This window comes from Borostomias antarcticus, assembly GCF_949987555.1.
Source record: "Borostomias antarcticus genome assembly, chromosome: 11".
Classification (NCBI taxonomy): Eukaryota; Metazoa; Chordata; class Actinopteri; order Stomiiformes; family Stomiidae; genus Borostomias; species Borostomias antarcticus.
The window spans coordinates 27182805-27203449 of record NC_140244.1 but is presented as its reverse complement, the minus strand read 5'-3'; the positions used below and the strand labels follow the sequence as shown (position 1 = coordinate 27203449).

Below are 20645 nucleotides of genomic sequence, written 5' to 3'. Positions count from 1 at the left end.
CAGTGCGGCCTACACTGTCCACAACCGGCTCTGACCCGAGGGGGCGGAGTCTCACCACCACGCCACTACAATGCCTCTGAGGTGGCTAGAGACACACGGTCTTCACTGGTGAAGGCAGGTGGGTAGTCCGGTGCGGCCTACACTGTCCACAACCGGCTCTGACCCGAGGGGGCGGAGTCTCGCCACCACGCCACTACCACGCCTCGGACCTCACAACACAGCCTCTGAGGTGGCTAGAGACACACTGTCGTCACTGGTGAAGGCAGGTGGGTAGTCCGGTGCGGCCTACACTGTCCACAACCGGCTCTGACCCGAGGGGGCGGAGTCTCGCAATCACACCACTATCCACGCCACGGACCTCACAACACAGCCTCTGAGGTGGCTAGAGACACACGGCCTTCACTGGTGAAGGCAGGTGGGTAGCCCAGTGCGGCCTATACTGTCCAAAACCGGCTCTGACCCGAGGGGGCGGAGTCTCGCCACCACGCCACTACCACGCCTCGGACCTCACAACACAGCCTCTGAGGTGGCTAGAGACACACGGTCTTCACTGGTGAAGGCAGGTGGATAGCCCAGTGTGGCCTATACTGTCCATGACCAGCTCTGACCCAAGGGGGCGGAGTCTCACCACCATGCCACTACCATGCCACGGACCTCACAACACAGCCTCTGAGGTGGCTAGAGACACACGGTCTTCACTGGTGAAGACAGGTCGGCACGGCCTACACTGGCCATTACCGGCTCTGACGCGAGGGGGCGGAGTCTCTTCACCACACCACTTAACATGCCACGGACAACACAACTCTGACCGGGTTAGAGACACATGGTCTTCACGGGTGGGTGCATGGAGATTGCCAAGAGGTCACTGTACTGTCCCCGACATGTTGTGACCCAAGGAGGGGGAGTCTCGCCACCACGCCACTATCTACACCACAGACCCCACAACTCGGCCCCTGAGTTAGCTAGAGACACACGGCCTTCACTAAGGAGATTGCCCGGAGGTCAATGCACTGCCCCTGACCAACGGTGACCAAGGCGGCGGAGTCTTTCCACCACGCCACTATCCACGCCATAGACCACAGAACTCAGCCCATGTGGGCTAGAGACACACTGCCTTCACCATCTGGTGCATAGAGATTGCCCAGAGATCACTGTACTGTCACCGACAGGCTTCCAAGCTCTTAAGCTATACATTCCATCATTTATTCCATCTTTCAGATTTGACAGTATTACTCTATTGCTCATCTTTCAAGCTAAAGGCTCAGTTCAAGGCTTAAACTACTCAGGTTGAAAAGTTTAAAAGTATTTCAGTTCTTAGCTTCTTTAGGTTATGCAGTTCCAATTCTGCCAGTTTCACATTTCATTTAAGCTTCCAGGTTTTCCAGCCTACAAGCTTTTTAGCAATATATTCCATCATTTATTCCATGTTCCAGCTTTGACAGTATTACCGTTTATCTTCCAGCTTTTATAGCAATGTATTTAAGTTTTTAGCTTCTTTAGGCAATGCAATTCAGCTTCCAATTCTGCCAGTTTCACATTTCAGCTTCCAGGTTTTTCAGCTTCCAATCTTTTTAGCAATACATTCCATCATTACAGTGTAACAGTTTATCTTCCAGCTTTTGTAGCAATGTATTTAAGTTCTTAGCTTCTTTATGTAATGCACTTCAGCTTCCAATTCTGCCAGTTTCACAGTTCAGCTAAGCTTCAAGGTTTTTCAGCTTCCAGGCTTTTCAGCTTCCAGGATTTTCAACCATTCAGGTGTGATGCATTTGACATTTCAGATTTCTCACAATTATGCATTTTCAGCAATGCTTTTGCTATTCCGTTCAGCTGCTCAGCATTCACACGCATTTTCTGCAGGAAATGCAATTAACTAGTATTAGAATTGACACCTCTCTTTTTTCCTTCCGTACATACTTTGGCTCTCCTTAACTCCCTCATACTTTGAGCTACAGAAACCATTCAAATATCAAAATGTTTGTATTTTTATGGACACGATGGGACTTCTTTCAGATTTTTAATATCTTTCATACTTTTTAAAATATTCAGCTTTTTCAATATTTTTTTTACAATGGAAGTCTATGGGCGGACCTGGAAATCCTCTTCAGCTTTGAAACCTATCTCCTCCTTCATTTTTTGTGCTAGAAACCTCCTTCGAAGTTTAAAATATTCAGGACCTTTAGCTGAGTAAACGATCTATTCAGAATTTTTAAATTCCTTATAGTTTTTATGTAATTTAAGTTTGTTTTGGACCTTTTTTAACATTGAAGTGGATGTGTGGAATGTTCAGTATTTAGAGTGTAGCAGCTCGTATTTTGAAAACATCTACACGTTTTGTAAACTGCTGTCGCTCCTACAGTTTTAACAGCTCATACACATTTTCTACATTAAAACGTTCACACAACTGTGCTGATTCGTACAATGTAAGTATCTAAGCCGTGTGACTTATAGTTTTCGCTGTATGACAATTTGTTCGGCAACTGCGCTCTCCATTGAAACGTATGGGCCCACACTGTAACTTTTGAGCTGCTAATTTTGCATGTTTACCCTTTTTCTAACTCGTCGCCATGCCTACAGTTTTTAAACTACACGGACATATCATAGCCTAAAATATTCAACATTTTCTCAGGATTCCTACGGTGTCAATATCTAGGCTGTGACCTTTATACTTTTTATGAGAGAGCTGTCTGAAGCCGGCATGCCTTTCCATTGAAGTGAATGAGAGGATGCTCACAGTGTCAGTTGGGATTTGAATTTGGGGACATGCACGCTCTCTGTACAGGCACCCTTTTATGACTACTGTAGTAGCATTCATATTCCTTCATTCCATCCTTCCTTCCTTCCCTCCCTCCCTCCTTCCTTCCCTCCTTCCTTCATTCATTCCTTCCGTCCGTCCTTCCTACCTTCCTTATATTCAAATAAATATTCAGAATGACACTCTTTTTCAGGCTGTAAACTCATATTAATACCTTTTCTACTCTTTCAGCTATTGCAGTCAATAAAACTATGTGTTATGATGAGTGGTTAAATCAATTTTCAGTGTAGTACTATAGTAGCTGCACTTATAACAAACACACTGCTTCTCACTGCAACTGCTTCTCACTTCAACTTCCATACAAAACCTCCACAGCTACTGCTCAGCCACGGAGTGGGCTATAGACACACGGTCTCCAATGAGGGGTGCATGGGGATGGCCTGGCGGTCACTGACCTGCTCCTGACTGGCTCTGACCCAAGGGGATGGAGTCTTACCATCACGCCATTATCCACGCCACGGTCCCCACATCTCAGCCCGAGTTGGCTAAAGACACAGTTTTCACAGTTGCATGTATGTGGGTGGCCTGGAGAATGTGGGTGGCCCAGAGAGCAGTACACTGTCCTCGACCGGCTCTGACCCCAGGGGGCGGAGTCTCACCATCACGCCCCTATCCACGCCACGGACCTCACAACACTGCCTCTGAGGTGGCTAGAGACACACGGTCTTCACTGGTGAATGCAGGTGGGTAGACCGGTGCGGCCTACACTGTCCACAACTGGCTCTGACCCGAGGGGGCGGAGCCTCGCCACTATCCACGCCACAGACATATCATAGCCTAAAATATTCAACATTTTCTCAGGATTCCTACGGTGTCAATATCTAGGCTGTGACCTTTATACTTTTTATGAGAGAGCTGTCTGAAGCCGGCATGCCTTTCCATTGAAGTGAATGAGAGGATGCTCAGTGTCAGTTGAGATTTGAATTTGGGGACACGCGCAGGCTCTCTGTATAGGCACCCTTTTATGACTACTGTGGTAGCATTCATATTCCTTCCATCCTTCCTTCCTTCCTTCCATCCTTCCTTTCTTCCATCCATCCATCCTTCCTTCCTTCCTTCCTTCCTTCCTTCCTTCCTGCCTGCCTGCCTGCCTGCCTGCCTGCCTGCCTGCCTGCCTTCCTTCCTGCCTTCCTTCCTTCCTTCCCTCCTTCCATCCTTCCTTCCATCCTTTCTTCCATCCATCCTTCCTTATTTCCTTCCTTCCTTCTTTCCTTCCTTCCTTCCTTCCTTCCTTCCTTCCTTATATTCAAAGAAATATTTAGAATGACACTCTTTCAGGCTGCAAACTCATATTCATATCTTTTCTCCTCTTTCAGCTATTGAACTCAATAAAACTATGAGTTATGATGAGTGGTCTAATCTATATTTGAGTGTAGTACTAGCAGTAATTATAACAAACACCTACTGCTTTTCACTGCTATTGCTTCTAACCTCAACTTCCATACAATACCTCTACAGCTACTGCTCGGCCCCCTGAGTGGGCTATAGACACATGGTATCCAATGCCTGGGGATGCCTGGTTGCCTTATATCCAAGCCTGGGGATGGCCTGGCAATCACTGACCTGCCACCCACAACCTCTGAGGGGCGGAGTCTCGTCACCATGTCACTATCCACGCCACTGTCCCCACATCTCAGCCCCTGAGTGAGCTACAGACACACGGTCTTAACTGCAGGGTGCATGGAGATTGCCCGGATGTCAGTGCACTGCCGCCGACCTGCTCTGACCGGAGGGGGTGGAGTCTCGCTATCACGCCACTATCCACGCCACGGACCTCACAACACAGCCTCTCAGGTGGCTAGAGACACACGGTCTTCACTGGTGAAGACAGGTGGGTAGCCCGGCGCGGCCTACACTGTTCACTACCGGCTCTGACCCAAGGGGGCGGAGTCTCGCCATCACGCCACTACCACGCCACGGACCTCACAACACAACCTCTGAGGTGGCTAGAGACACACGGTCTTCACTGGTGAAGGCAGGTGGGTAGCCCAGCGCGGCCTACACTGTTCACGACTGGCTCCGACCCAAAGGGGCGGAGTCTCACCACCACGCCACTGAACACGCCACGGACACCACAACTCAGCCCTTGAGTGGGCTAGAGACAAACGGGCTTCACCAGTGGGTGCAAGGAGATTGCCCAGAAGTCAATGCACTGCCCCCGACCAACTCTCACTCGAGGGGGCGGAGTCTTTCCACCATGCCACTATCCACGCCATAGACCACAGAACTCAGCCCACGTGGGCTAGAGACACATGGTCTTCACCGTTGGGAGCATAGAGAATGCCCAGAGGTCACTGTACTGTCCCGACAGGCTTCCAAGCTATACATTCCATCATTTATTCCATCTTTCAGCTTTGACAGTATTACTCTATTGTTCATCTTTCAAGCTAAAGGCTCATTTCAAGGCTTAAACTACTCAGGTTGAAAAGTTTAAAAGTATTTAAGTTCTTAGCTTCTTTAGGTAATGCAGTTCCAATTCTGCCAGTTTCACATTTCAGTTGAGCTTCCAGGTTTTCCAGCTTACAAGCTTTTTAGCAATACATTCCATCATCTATTCCGTTTCAGCTTTGACAGTATTACAGTTTATCTTCCAGCTTTTGTAGCAATGTGTTTGTTTTTAGCTTATTTAGGCAATGCCGTTCAGCTTCCAATTCTGCCAGTTTCATATTTCAGCTAAGCTTCCAGGTTTTACAGCTTCCAATCTTTTAAGCAATACATTCCATCATTACAGTGTAACAGTTAATCTTCCAGCTTTTGTAGCAATGTATTGAAGTTCTTAGCTTCTTTATGTAATGCACTTCAGCTTCAAATTCTGCCAGTTTCACAGTTCAAATAAGCTTCAAGGTTTTTAAGCTTCCAGGCTTTTCAGCTTCCAGGATTTTCAACCATTCAGGTGTGATGCATTTGACATTTCAGATTTTTCACATTCATGCATTTTCAGCAATGCTTTTGCTATTCCGTTCAACTGCTCAGCATTCACACGCATTTTCTGCAGGAAATGCAATTTTCTAGTTAGTGTGAATGCTGCAAGCATTCACACTATTGTTATCCAGTTCTTTATTATTTTTACTTTTTCCGTACGTTTTTTGGCTCTCTGTAGCTCCTTCATACTTTGAGCTACAGAAACCATTCAACTATCAAAAATGTGCAGCTTGTTAGGGACACGATGGGACCTCTTTCAGATTTTTAATACCTTTTAGACTTTTTAAAATATTCAGCTTTTTCAACTTTTTTTTTGAATGGAAGTCAATGGGGGAGTTTTGAAACCTTCTTCAGCCTTCAACTCCTTCATACTTTGAGCTACAGAAACCATTCAACTATCAAAATGTTCAGCTTGTTAAGGTCTTTATGGGTTATCTTTCAGATTTTTAATAACTTTCATACTTTTTAAAATATTCAGCTTTTTTCCCAAAAAAATTACAATGGAAGTCTATGGCAGACCTTGAAACCCCTTGTCAGCTTTGAAACCTATCTCCTCCTTCATTTTTTGTGCTAGAAACCTCCTTCAAAGTTTAAAATGTTCAGGACCTTTAGCTGGGTAAACGATCCATTCAGATTTTTGGAATACCTTATAGTTTTTATGTAATTTAAGTTTGTTTTGGACCCTTTTTAACATTGAAGTGGATGTGTGGAATGTTCAGTTTCTAGAGTGTAGCAGCTCGTATTTTGAAAACATCTACACGTTTTGTAAACTGCTGTGGCTCCTACAGTTTTAACAGCTCATACACATATTCAACATTAAAACGTTCACACAACTGTGCTGATTCGTAGAATGTAAGTATCTAAGCCGTGTGAGTTATAGTTTTCTCTGTATGACCATTTGTTCGGCAACTGCACTCTCCATTGAAACGTATGGGCCCACACTCTGACTTTTGAGCTGCTCATTTTCCATTTTTACACTTTTTCTAACTCGTTGCCATGCCTACAGTTTTTAAGCTACACGGACAATTATACATACAAATGTTCAGCAAGTTCTCAGGATTCCTACGGTGTCAATAGCTAAGCTGTAGCATCTATACTTTTTGAGAGAGAGCTGTCTGAATCCGGCATGCCTTTCCATTGAAGTGAATGAGAGGATGCTCACAGTGTCAGTTGAGATTTGAATTTGGGGACACGCGCAGGCTCTCTGTACAGGCACCATTTTATGACTACTGTGGTAGCATTCATGTTCCTTCCTTCCATCCTTCCTTCCTTCCTTCCTAGCTTCCATCCTACCTTCCTTATAATAAATATTCAGAATGACACTTTTTCAGGCTGTAAACTCATATTAATACATTTTCTCCACTTTCAGCTATTGAACTCAATAAAACTATGAGTTATGATGAGTGGTCTAATCTATTTTTGAGTGTAGTACTAGCAGTACTTATAACAAACACCTTCTGTTTCTCACTGCTACTGCTTCTCACCTCAACTTCGATACAACACCTCCACAGTTACTGCTCGGCCCCGGAGTGGGCTATAGACACACGGTCTCCAATGGGGCGTGCATGGGGATGGCCTGGCAATCACTGACCTGCCCCCCACAACCTCTGACCTGAGGGGGCGGAGTCTCGCCACCACGCCACTATCCACGCCACCGTCCCCACATCTCAGACCCTGAGTTGGCTAAAGATGCAGTTTTCACGGTTGGGTGCATGTGGGTGGCCCGGGGAGCAGTAGACTGTCCTCGACCGGCTCTGACCCGATGGGGCGGAGTCTCGTCACCACGCCACTATTCACGCCACTGTCCCCACATCTCAACCCCTGAGTGAGCTACAGACACACGGTCCTCACTGGTGAAGGCAGGTGGGTAGCCCGGCACGGCCTACAGTGTCCACGACTGGCTCTGACTCAAGGGGGCGGAGTCTCGTCACCACGCCACTATTCACGCCACTGTCCCCACATCTCAACCCCTGAGTGAGCTACAGACACACGGTCTTCACTGTAGGGTGCATGGAGATTGCCCGGATGTCAGTGCAGTGCCGCCAACCTGCTCTGACCGAAGGGGGCCGAGTCTCGCCATCATGCCACTATCCACGCCACGGACCTCACAACACAGCCTCTCAGGTGCCTAGCGACACACAGTCTTCACTGGTGAAGGCAGGTGGGTAGCCCGGCACGCCCTACACTGTCCAAGACCGGCTATGACCCAAATGGGCGGAGTCTCGCCACCACGCCACTTCCACGCCACTCTCACCACATCTCAGCCCCTGAGTGAGCTACAGACACACGGTCTTCACTGTAGGGTGCATGGAGATTGCCCGGATGTCAGTGCACTGCCCCCGACCTGCTCTGACCGGAGTGGGCGGAGTCTCGCCATCACGCCACTATCCACGCCACGGACCTCACAACACAGCCTCTGAGGCGGCTAGAGACACACGGTCTTCACTGGTGAAAGCAGGTGGGTAGCCCGGCACGGCCTACAGTGTCCACGACTGGCTCTGACTCAAGGGGTTGGAGTCTCGCCACCACGCCTATATCCACGCCACTGACCCCACATCTCAGCCCCTGAGTGAGCAACAGACACACGGTCTTCACTGTTGGGTGCATGAAGATTGCACGGATGTCAATGCACTGCCCTCAACCTGCTCTGACTGGAGGGGGCGGAGTCTCGCCATCACGCCAATACCACGCCACGGACCTCACAACACAGCCTCTGAGGTAGCTAGAGACACGATTTTACTGGTGAAGGCAGGTGGGTAACCCGGTGCGGCCTACACTGTCCACGACTGGCTCTGACCCGAGGGGGCAAAGTCTCGCCGCCACTGCCACGCCTCGGACCTCACAACACAGCCTCTGAGGTGGCTAGAGACACACGGTCTTCACTGGTGAAGGCAGGTGGGTAACCCGGTGCGGCCTACACTGTCCACGACTGGCTCTGACCCGAGGGGGCGGAGTCTCGCCACCACGCCACTACCACGCCTCGGACACCACAACTAAGACCTTGAGTGACACACGGTCTTCACTGGTGGGTGCATGAAGATTGCCCGGATGTCAATGCACTGCCCTCAACCTGCTCTGACCGGAGGGGGCGGAGTCTCGCCATCACGCCACTATCCACGCCACAGACCTCACAACACAGCCTCTTTGGTGGCTAGAGACACACGGTCTTCACTGGTGAAGGCAGGAGGGTAGCCCGGTGCGGCCTACACTGTCCACAACCGGCTCTGACCCGAGGGGGCGGAGTCTCGCCACCACGCTACTATCCACGCCACAGACACCACAACTAAGACCCTGAGTGACACACAGTCTTCACTGGTGGGTGCAAGGAGATTGCCCGGACGTCACTGCACTGCCCGTGACCTGCTCTGACCCGAGGGGGCGGAGTCTCACCATCACGCCACTACCACGCCACGGACCTCACAACACAGCCTCTGAGGTGGCTAGAGATACACGATCTTCACTGGTGAAGGCAGGTGGGTAACCCGGTGCGACCTACACGGTCCACGACCGGCTCTGACCCGAGGGGGCGGAGTCTCGTCACCACGCCACTGTCCTCACATCTCAGCCCCTTAGTGACCCACAGAAACACGGTCTTCACTGGTGGGTGAATGGAGATTTTCCGGAGGTCACTGTACTGCCCGCGACCGGCTCTGACCCAAGGGGGCGGAGTGCCGCCACCACGCCACTATCCACGCCACGCACCCCACAACACAGACTCTGAGTGGGCTAAGGACACAGGGTCATCGGCGGTGGGGGCAGGTGGGAGGCCCAGAGCGGCGTACACTGTCCAAGACCTGCTCTGACCCAAGGGGGCGGAGTCTTGCCACCACGCCACTACCACGCCACGGACCTCACAACACAGCCTCTGAGGCGGCTAGAGACAAACGGGCTTCACCAGTGGGTGCAAGGAGATTGCCCAGAGGTCAATGCACTGCTCCCGACCAACTCTCACTCGAGGGGGCGGAGTCTCGCCACCACGCCACTATCCACGCCACCGTCCCCACATCTAAGACCCTGAGTTGGCTAAAGACGCAGTTTTCACGGTTGGTTGCATGTGTGTGGCCCGGGGAGCAGTACACTATCCTCGACCGGCTCTGACCCGAGGGGGCGGAGTCTCGTCACCACGCCACTATCCACGCCACTGTCCCCACATCTCAGCCCCTGAGTGAGCTACAGACACACGGTCTTCACTGTTGGGTGCATGAAGATTGCCCGGATGTCAGTACACTGCCCCCGACCTGCTCTGACTGGAGGAGGCGGAGTCTCGCCATCACGCCACTATCCACGCCACGGACCTCACAACACAGCCTCTCAGGTGGCTAGAGACACACGGTCTTCACTGGTGAAGGCAGGTGGGTAGTCCGGTGCGGCCTACACTGTCCAAGACCGGCTCTGACCCAAGGGGGCGGAGTCTCGCCATCACGCCACTACCACGCCACGGACCTCACAACAGCCTCTGAGGCAGCTAGAGTCACATGGTCTAAACTGGTGAAAGCAGGTGGGTAGCCCGGCGGGGCCTCAACTGTTCACTACCGGCTCTGACCCAAGGGGGCAGAGTCTCGCCAACATGCCACTACCACACCACGGACCTCACAACACAGCCGCTGAGGCAGCCAGAGACACACGGTCTTCTCTGGTGAAGGCAGGTGGGTAGCCCGGCACGGCCTACAATGTTCACTACCGGCTCTGACCCAAGGGGGCGGAGTCTCGCCACCACGCCACTACCATGCCACGGACCTCACAACACAGCCTCTGAGATGGCTAGAGACACACGGTCTTCACTGGTGAAGGCAGGTGGGTAGCCCGGTGCGGCCTACACTGCTCACTATGGACTCTGACCCAAGGGGGTGGAGTCTCGCCACCACGCCACGGACCTCACAACACAGCCTCTGAGGCGGCTAGAGACACGGTCTTCACTGATGAACCCAGGTGGGTAGCTCGGCGCGGCCTACACTGTTCACGCATGGCTCTGACCCAAGGGGGCGGAGTCTCGCCACCAAGCCACTGAACAGGCCACGGACACCACAACTCAGCCCTTGAGTGGGCTAGAGACATATGGTCTTCGCTGAAGGGTGCATGGAGATCGCCAAGAGGTCACAGTACTGTCCCCGACGGGTTGTGACCCAAGGAGGCGGAGTCTTGCCACCTCGCCACTATCCACGCCACAGACCCCACAACTCAGCCCCTGAGTGAGCTAGAGACAAACAGGCTTCACCAGTGGGTGCAAGGAGATTGCCCGCAGGTCAATGCACTGCCCCCGACCGGCTCTCACGCGAGGAGGCGGAGTCTTTCCACCACGCCACTATCCACGCCATGGACCACAGAACTCAGCCCATGTGGGCTAGAGACACACGGTCTTCACTGGTGAAGGCAGGTAGGTAGCCCGGTGCGGCCTACACTGTCCACGACCGGCTCTGACCCAAGGGGGCGGAGTCTTGACACCACACCACTGAACACGCCACGGACACCACAACTCAGAACGTGAGTTGGTTAGAGACACATGGTCTTCACGGGTGGGTGCATGGAGATTGCCAAGAGGTCACTGTACTGTCCCCGACAGGTTGTGACCCAAGGAGGCGGAGTCTCGCAACCACGCCACTATCTACACCACAGACCCACAACTCAGCCCCTGAGATAGCTAGAGACACAAGGTCTTCACCAAGGAGATTGCCCGGAGGTCAATGCACTGCTCCTGACCAAAGGTGACCAAGGGGGCTGAGCCTTTCCACCACGCCACTATCCACGCTATGGACCACAGAACTCAGCCCATATGGGCTAGAGACACACGGTCCTCACCATCTGGTGCATAGAGATTGCCCAGAGATCACTGTACTGTCCCCGACAGGCTTCCAAGCTTTTAAGCTATACATTCCATCATTTATTCCATCTTTGACAGTATTACTCTATTGCTCATCTTTCAAGCTAAAGGCTCAGTTCGAGGCTTAAACTACTCAGGTTGAAAAGTTTAAAAGTATTTAAGTTCTTAGCTTCTTTAGGTAATGCAGTTCTAATTCTGCCAGTTTCACATTTCAGCTAAGCTTCCAGGTTTTCCAGCCTACAAGCTTTTTAGCAATATATTCCATCATTTATTCCATGTTCCAGCTTTGACAGTATTACAGTTTATCTTCCAGCTTTTGTAGCAATGTATTTAAGTTTTTAGCTTCTTTAGGCAATGCAATTCAGCTTCCAATTCTGCCAATTTCACATTTCAGCTTCCAGGTTTTTCAGCTTCCAATCTTTTTAGCAATACATTCCATCATTACAGTGTAACAGTTTATCTTCCAGCTTTTGTAGCAAAGTATTTAAGTTCTAGCTTCTTTATGTAATGCACTTCAGCTTCCAATTCTGCCAGTTTCACAGTTCAGCTAAGCTTCAAGGTTTTTCAGCTTCCAGGCTTTTCAGCTTCCAGGATTTTCAACCATTCAGGTGTGATGCATTTGACATTTCAGGTTTTTCACATTCATGCATTTTCAGCAATGATTGTGCTATTCCGTTCAGCTGCTCAGCATTCACACGCATTTTCTGCAGGAAATGCAATTTTCTAGTATTAGAATTGACACCTCTCTTTTTTCCTTCCGTACATACTTTGGCTCTCCTTAACTCCCTCATACTTTGAGCTACAGAAACCATTCAAATATCAAAATGTTTGTCTTTTTATGGACACGATGGGACATCTTTCCGATTTTTAATATCTTTCATACTTTTTAAAATATTCAGCTTTTTCAATATTTTTTTTACAATGGAAGTCTATGGGCGGACCTTGAAATTCTCTTCAGCTTTGAAACCTATCTCCTCCTTCATTTTTTGTGCTAGAAACCTCCTTCAAAGTTTAAAATGTTCAGGACCTTTAGCTGAGTAAACGATCTATTCAGATTTTTTAAATTCCTTATAGTTTTTATGTAATTTAAGTTTCATTTTGAGCTTTTTTAACATTGAAGTAGATGTGTGGAATGTTCAGTTTATAGAGTGTGGCAGCCTGTTTTTTGAAAACATCTACACGTTTTTTAAACTGCTGTGGCTCCTACAGTTTTAACAGCTCATACACATATTCGACATTAAAACGTTCACACAACTGTGCTGATTCGTAGAATGTAAGTATCTAAGCCGTGTGAGTTATAGTTTTCTCTGTATGACAATTTGTTCGGCAACTGCATTCTCCATTGAAACGTATGGGCCCACACTCTGACTTTTGAGCTGCTCATTTTCCATTTTTACCCTTTTTCTAACTCGTTGCCATGCCTACAGTTTTTAAGCTACACGGACAATTATACATACAAATGTTCAGCAAGTTCTCAGGATTCCTACGGTGTCAATAGCTAAGCTGTAGCATTTATACTTTTTGAGAGAGAGCTGTCTGAAGCCGGCATGCCTTTCCATTGAAGTGAATGAGAGGATGCTCACAGTGTCAGTTGAGATTTGAATTTGGGGACACGCGCAGGCTCTCTGTACAGGCACCCTTTTATGACTATTGTGGCAGCATTCATATTCCTTTCTTCCATCCTTCCATCCTTCCTTCCTTCCATCCTTCCTTCCTTCCATTCATCCATCCTTCTTTCCTTCCTTCCTTCCTTACTTATATTCAAAGAAATATTCAGAATGACACTTTTTCAGGCTGTAAACTCATATTATTATATTTTCTCCTCTTTCAGCTATTGAACTCAATAAAACTATGAGTTATGATGAGTGGTCTTATCCAATTTTGAGTGTAGTACTAGCAGTACTTATAACAAACACCTACTGCTTTTCACTACTACTGCTTCTAACCTCAACTTCCATACAACACCTCCACATCTACTGCTCGGCCCCGGAGTGGGCTATAGAGACATGGTCTCAAATGAGGGGTGCATGGGGATGGCCTGGCAATCACTGACCTGCCCCCCACAACCTCTGACCTGAGGGGGCGGAGTCTTGCCACCACGCCACCATCCACGCCACCGTCCCAACATCTCAGACCCTGAGTTGGCTTAAGATGCAGTTTTCACGGTTGGGTGCATGTGGGTGGCCCGGGGAGCAGTACACTCTCCTCGACCAGCTCTGACCTGAGGGGGCGGAGTCTCGTCTCCACGCCACTATCCACGCCACTGTCCCCACATCTCAGCCCCTGAGTGAGCTACAGACACGGCTTCACTGTTGGGTGCATGGCAATTCCCCGGATGTCAGTGCATTGCCCCCGACCTGCTCTGACCCAAGGGGGCGGAGTCTCGCCACCACGCCTCAGACCCCACAACTAAGCCCCTGAGTGAGCTAGAGACACACGGTCTTCACCAGTGGATGCAAGGACACAGCCCAGAGGTCATTGCACTGCCCCCGACCAGCTCTGACCCAAGGGGGCGGAGTCTTTTCACCACGCCACTATCCACGCCATGGACCACAGAACTCAGCCCATATGGTCTAGAGACACACGCTCTTCACCGTCTGGTACATAGAGATTGCCCAGTGGTCACTGTACTGTCCCGACAGGCTTCCAAGCTTTTAAGCCATACATTCCATCATTCATTCCATCTTTCAGCTTTGACAGTATTACTCTATTGCTTATCTTTCAAGCTAAAGATTCAGTCCAAGGTTTAAACTAATCAGGTTGAAAAGTTTAAAAGTATTTAAGTTCTTAGCTTCTTAAGGTAATGCAGTTCCAATTCTGCCAGTTTCACATTTCAGCTAAGCGTCCAGGTGTTCCAGCTTACAAGCTTTTTTAGCAATACATTCCATCATTTATTCCATGTTTCAGTTTTGACAGTATTACAGTTCATCTTCCAGCTTTTGTAGCAATGTATTTTAGTGTTGAGCTTCTTAAGGCAATGCAGTTCAGATTCCAACTCTGCCAGTTTTATATTTCAGCTAAGCTTCCAGGTTTTTCAGCTTCCAATCCTTTTAGCTATACATTCCATCATTACAGTGTAACAGTTTATCTTCCAGCTTTTGTAGCAATGTATTTAAGTTCTTAGCTTCTTGATGTAATGCACTTCAGCTTCCAATTCTGCCAGTTTCACAGTTCAGCTAAGCTTCAGGGTTTTTCAGCTTCCAGGCTTTTCAGCTTCCAGGATTTTCAACCATTCAGGTGTGATGCATTTGACATTTCAGATTTTTTCACATTCATGCATTTTCAGCAATGCTTTTGCTATTCCGTTCAGCTGCTCGGCATTCACACGCATTTTCTGCAGGAAATGCAATATTCTAGTATTAGAATTGACACCTCTTTTTTCCTTCCGTACATACTTTGGCTCTCCTTAACTCCCTCATACTTTGAGCTACAGAAACCATTCAAATATCTAAATGTTTGTCTTTTTATGGACACGATGGGACTTCTTTCAGATTTTTAATATCTTTCATACTTTTTAAAATATTCAGCTTTTTCAATATTTTTTTTACAATGGAAGTCTATGGGCGGACCTTGAAATCCTCTTCAGCTTTGAAACCTATCTCCTCCTTCATTTTTTGTGCTAGAAACCTCGTTCGAAGTTTAAAATATTCAGGACCTTTAGCTGAGTAAACGATCTATTCAGATTTTTTAAATTCCTTATAGTTTTTATGTAATTTAAGTTTGTTTTGGACCCTTTTTAACATTGAAGTGGATGTGTGGAATGTTCAGTTTCTAGAGTGTAGCAGCTCGTATTTTGAAAACATCTACACGTTTTGTAAACTGCTGTCGCTCCTACAGTTTTAACAGCTCATACACATATTCTACATTAAAACGTTCACACAACTGTGCTGATTCGTACAATGTAAGTATCTAAGCCGTGTGACTTATAGTTTTCGCTGCATGACAATTTGTTCGGCAACTGCACTCTCCATTGAGACGTATGGGCCCACACTAACTTTTGAGCTGCTAATTTTGCATGTTTACCCTTTTTCTAACTCATCGCCATGCCTACAGTTTTTAAGCTACACTGACATATCATAGCCTTAAATATTCTACATTTTCTCAGGATTCCTACGGTGTCAATATCTAGGCTGTGACCTTTATACTTTTTATGAGAGAGCTGTCTGAAGCCGGCATGCCTTTCCATTGAAGTGAATGAGAGGATGCTCACAGTGTCAGTTGGGATTTGAATTTGGGGACATGCACGCTCTCTGTACAGGCACCCTTTTATGACTACTGTAGTAGCATTCATATTCCTTCATTCCATCCTTCCTTCCTTCCTTCCCTCCCTCCTTCCTTCCTTCCTTCCTTCCTTCCTTCCCTCCTTCCTTCATTCCTTCCGTCCTTCCTACCTTCCTTATATTCAAATAAATATTCAGAATGACACTTTTTCAGGCTGTAAACTCATATTAATACCTTTTCTACTCTTTCAGCTATTGCACTCAATAAAACTATGAGTTATGATGAGTGGTTAAATCAATTTTCAGTGTAGTACTATAGTAGCTGCACTTATAACAAACACACTGCTTCTCACTGCAACTGCTTCTCACTTCAACTTCCATACAAAACCTCCACAGCTACTGCTCAGCCACGGAGTGGGCTATAGACATACGGTCTCCAATGAGGGGTGCATGGGGATGGCCTGGCGGTCACTGACCTGCTCCTGACTGGCTCTGACCAAAGGGGAAGGAGTCTCACCATCACGCCATTATCCACGCCACGGTCCCCACATCTCAGCCCCTGAGTTGGCTAAAGACACAGTTTTCACAGTTGCATGTATGTGGGTGGCCTGGAGAATGTGGGTGGCCCAGAGAGCAGTACACTGTCCTCGACCGGCTCTGACCCCAGGGGGCGGAGTCTCACCATCATGCCACTATCCACGCCACGCACCTCAAAACACAGCCTCTGAGGCAGCTAGAGACACACGGTCTTCACTGGTGAAGGCAGGTGGGTAACCCGGTGCGGTCTACACTGTCCACGACTGGCTCTGACCCGAGGGGGCGGAGTCTCGCCACCACGCCACTACCACGCTTCGGACCTCACAACACAGCCTCTGAGGTGGCTAGAGACACACGGTCTTCACTGGTGAAGGCAGGTGGGTAGTCCAGTGCGGCCTACACTGTCCACAACCGGCTCTGACCCGAGGGGGCGGAGTCTCGCCACCACGCCACTACCATGCCTCGGACCTCACAACACAGCCTCTGAGGTGGCTAGAGACACACGGTCTTCACTGGTGAAGGCAGGTGGGTAGTCCGGTGCGGCCTACACTGTCCACAACCGGCTCTGACCCGAGGGGGCGGAGTCTCGCCACCACGCCACTACCACGCCTCGGACCTCACAACACAGCCTCTGAGGTGGCTAGAGACACACGGTCTTCACTGGTGAAGGCAGGTGGGTAGTCCGGTGCGGCCTACACTGTCCACAACCGGCTCTGACCCGAGGGGGCGGAGTCTCGCAATCACGCCACTATCCACGCCATGGACCTCACAACACAGCCTCTGAGGTGGCTAGAGACACACGGCATTCACTGGTGAAGGCAGGTGGGTAGCCCAGTGCGGCCTATACTGTCCAAAACTGGCTCTGTACCGAGGGGGCGGAGTCTCGCCACCACGCCACTACCACGCCTCGGACCTCACAACACAGCCTCTGAGGTGGCTAGAGACACACGGTCGTCACTGGTGAAGGCAGGTGGGTAGTCCGGTGCGGCCTAGACTGTCCACAACCGGCTCTGACCCGAGGGGGCGGAGTCTCGCAATCACGCCACTATCCACGCCACGGACTTCACAACACAGCCTCTGAGGTGGCTAGAGACACACGGTCTTCACTGGTGAAGGCAGGTGGATAGCCCAGTGCGGCCTATACTGTCAATGACCAGCTCTGACCCAAGGGGGCGGAGTCTCACCACCATGCCACTACCATGCCACGGACCTCACAACACAGCCTCTGAGGTGGCTAGAGACACACGGTCTTCACTGGTGAAGACAGGTCGGCACGGTCTACACTGGCCATTACCGGCTCTGACCCGAGGGGGCGGAGTCTCTTCACCACACCACTGAACATGCCACGGACAACACAACTCAGACCGGGTTAGAGACACATGGTCTTCACGGGTGGGTGCATGGAGATTGCCAAGAGGTCACTGTACTGTCCCCGACATGTTGTGACCCAAGGAGGGGGAGTCTCGCCACCACGCCTCTATCTACACCACAGACCCAACAACTCGGCCCCTGAGTGAGCTAGAGACACACGGCCTTCACTAAGGAGATTGCCCGGAGGTCAATGCACTGCCCCTGACCAACGGTGACCAAGGCGGCGGAGTCTTTCCACCACGCCACTATCCACGCCATGGACCACAGAACTCAGCCCATGTGGGCTAGAGACACACGGCCTTCACCATCTGGTGCATAGAGATTGCCCAGAGATCACTGTACTGTCACCGACAGGCTTCCAAGCTCTTAAGCTATACATTCCATCATTTATTCCATCTTTCAGATTTGACAGTATTACTCTATTGCTCATCTTTCAAGCTAAAGGCTCAGTTCAAGGCTTAAACTACTCAGGTTGAAAAGTTTAAAAGTATTTAAGTTCTTAGCTTCTTAAGTTATGCAGTTCCAATTCTGCCAGTTTCACATTTCAGCTAAGCTTCCAGGTTTTCCAGCCTACAAGCTTTTTAGCAATATATTCCATCATTTATTCCATGTTCCAGCTTTGACAGTATTACCGTTTATTTTCCAGCTTTTATAGCAATGTATTTAAGTTTTTAGCTTCTTTAGGCAATGCAATTCAGCTTCCAATTCTGCCAGTTTCACATTTCAGCTTCCAGGTTTTTCAGCTTCCAATCTTTTTAGCAATACATTCCATCATTACAGTGTAACAGTTTATCTTCCAGCTTTTGTAGCAATGTATTTAAGTTCTTAGCTTCTTTATGTAATGCACTTCAGCTTCCAATTCTGCCAGTTTCACAGTTCAGCTAAGCTTCAAGGTTTTTCAGCTTCCAGGATTTTCAACCATTCAGGTGTGATGCATTTGACATTTCAGATTTCTCACATTCATGCATTTTCAGCAATGCTTTTGCTATTCCGTTCAGCTGCTCAGCATTCACACGCATTTTCTGCAGGAAATGCAATTTTCTAGTTACCCTATAATATACTACAATGTACCATATTATTAATTACCCAATAATATACTACAATGTACCATATTATTAATTACCCAATAATATACTACAATGTACCATATTATTAATTACCCAATAATATACTACAATGTACCATATTATTTTACCAGATAAATACTTTTATCTGTACAGTACATGCTCTGTATTTACCTACTTATTACTGGTGGTCCTAATAATAACTGTAATTACCCAATAATAACTTCAATTACCATATATTTACCAGGTGAATACTTGAATACTGCAAATAAACAGAAGGGGTAGCCCTAGGCTAAGAATATGCAGTGTGCAATATGTTGGCCAATCGTGAGGCCTGCAACTCATCCCCTTCACCTCCTCACCCCTTCCCTCCCTCACCTCCTCACCCCTTCCCTCCCTCATCTCCTCACCCCCCCCCCCCTCCACATCCCCTTCACCTCCTCACCCCTTCCCTCCCTCATCTCCTCACCCCATCCCCCCCTCCACATCCCCTTCACCTCCTCACCCCTTCCCTCCCTCATCTCCTCACCTCCCCCCCCCTCCACATCCCCTTCACCTCCTCACCCCTTCCCTCCCTCACCTCCTTACTCCTCCGCCCCCCCCCCCCCCCATCTCATCTCTCTGACCTCACTCCTTCAATCACCCCATAGGACCAAATAGGATTAGAGACATTATGACCATATTCATTATTAAGTAAAATGTCTTTATTCAAACTTTAAACAGTGAAATCATCAGCTGAATCTGAACAGCATTCACAGTTCAAACATTTAAGAGTTTAAGAAAATTCCCAAAATGCAAACCAGCCAACACAGTCGTCTCAAGCCATCTCCTATCTCTATAACTTGTTATAAAATCCTTATAAGCTAATCTAGTCTTCAATTGACTGCACTTTATCAATATAGTTTGGGGAGGAATGAGTTGAAAAAGCACTCATCCACTACTGGTAGGATGATGTCAAAATAGAAACATTGTTCATTTATTCACTTAGGAGCGTCTGAATCAACAAATAACTTGTCCAATCATCAGACCTAATTAATACATTTAAAATAATCAATAATGAAAACACACTCATCAGAGAACACAGACAAACAAAATAACATCAGAAATATTAACAGATAATAACACATACTCATACACTTAAACAAGTTTGACTTCCATTTTACTAAATTACACTTTCCCCACAGTTGATTGTATTTCTGTTCTCAGGCTGACTCTGATGTTGTGGGGAGGTTGTGTGTTAAGATGTTAAATGTTGTGTGTTAAAGGTTGTGTGTTAAGATGCTAAATGTTGACTGATTCAAACCAGTGCCTGATTCAAGGACTAAGGAAGTCGGCTATCTGACCCTTATCTGCGGTGAAGGAACACTTGGGAAAGCTGGAATGTTGTTCTGTTATGGAGGAAGAGCAGGATCGGGATCAGAGTCCTCGTTTCAGGAACTTTCTACTTTATATTTGAGTTTAACTGAAAAAACTTAAATAAAAAATGACTGATTTTATAAGCCTCTTCTGACCAATCTATGCTCAGGCATTTGAAACGGCGTGGCTTGAACGATGGATTTGATATTTCAGATTAAATTTCGAGTCATCAATAGAAACAAGAACTGACCCCAACCCTGGTTGTCAACACAGAGGTCACGGTACAGACAGCTCCTGAGAGGAGCTACAGCAGCTTCTAGTAAACATAGCTCTATACTAGGTGTTCTATCCACAGCCGCCAGCAGGGGTCACTCTACTGAGATAGGCCCAGGGTAACTGACTGACCTAGACAGGAAGGAGACGAGCTGCGGTACAGAGTATGGCGGAATAAAGGGGAGGGGAGAGAAGAGGAGTGTGTGTGTGTGTGTGTGTGTGTTAGGAGGAGAGGGGAGAGAAGAGGAGTGTGTGTGTGTGTGTGTTAG

The 20645-nt window shown here is 48.3% G+C and overlaps 1 protein-coding gene across 1 annotated transcript in view; it reads right to left on the bottom strand.

Moving 5' to 3' along the window:
- The window catches only part of LOC311315563 (LHFPL tetraspan subfamily member 3 protein-like), a gene marked incomplete at both ends in the record, with an annotated part of 36135 nt that overhangs the window by 9708 nt on the left and 5782 nt on the right, over positions 1–20645 (bottom strand). The window lies entirely within an intron of this gene.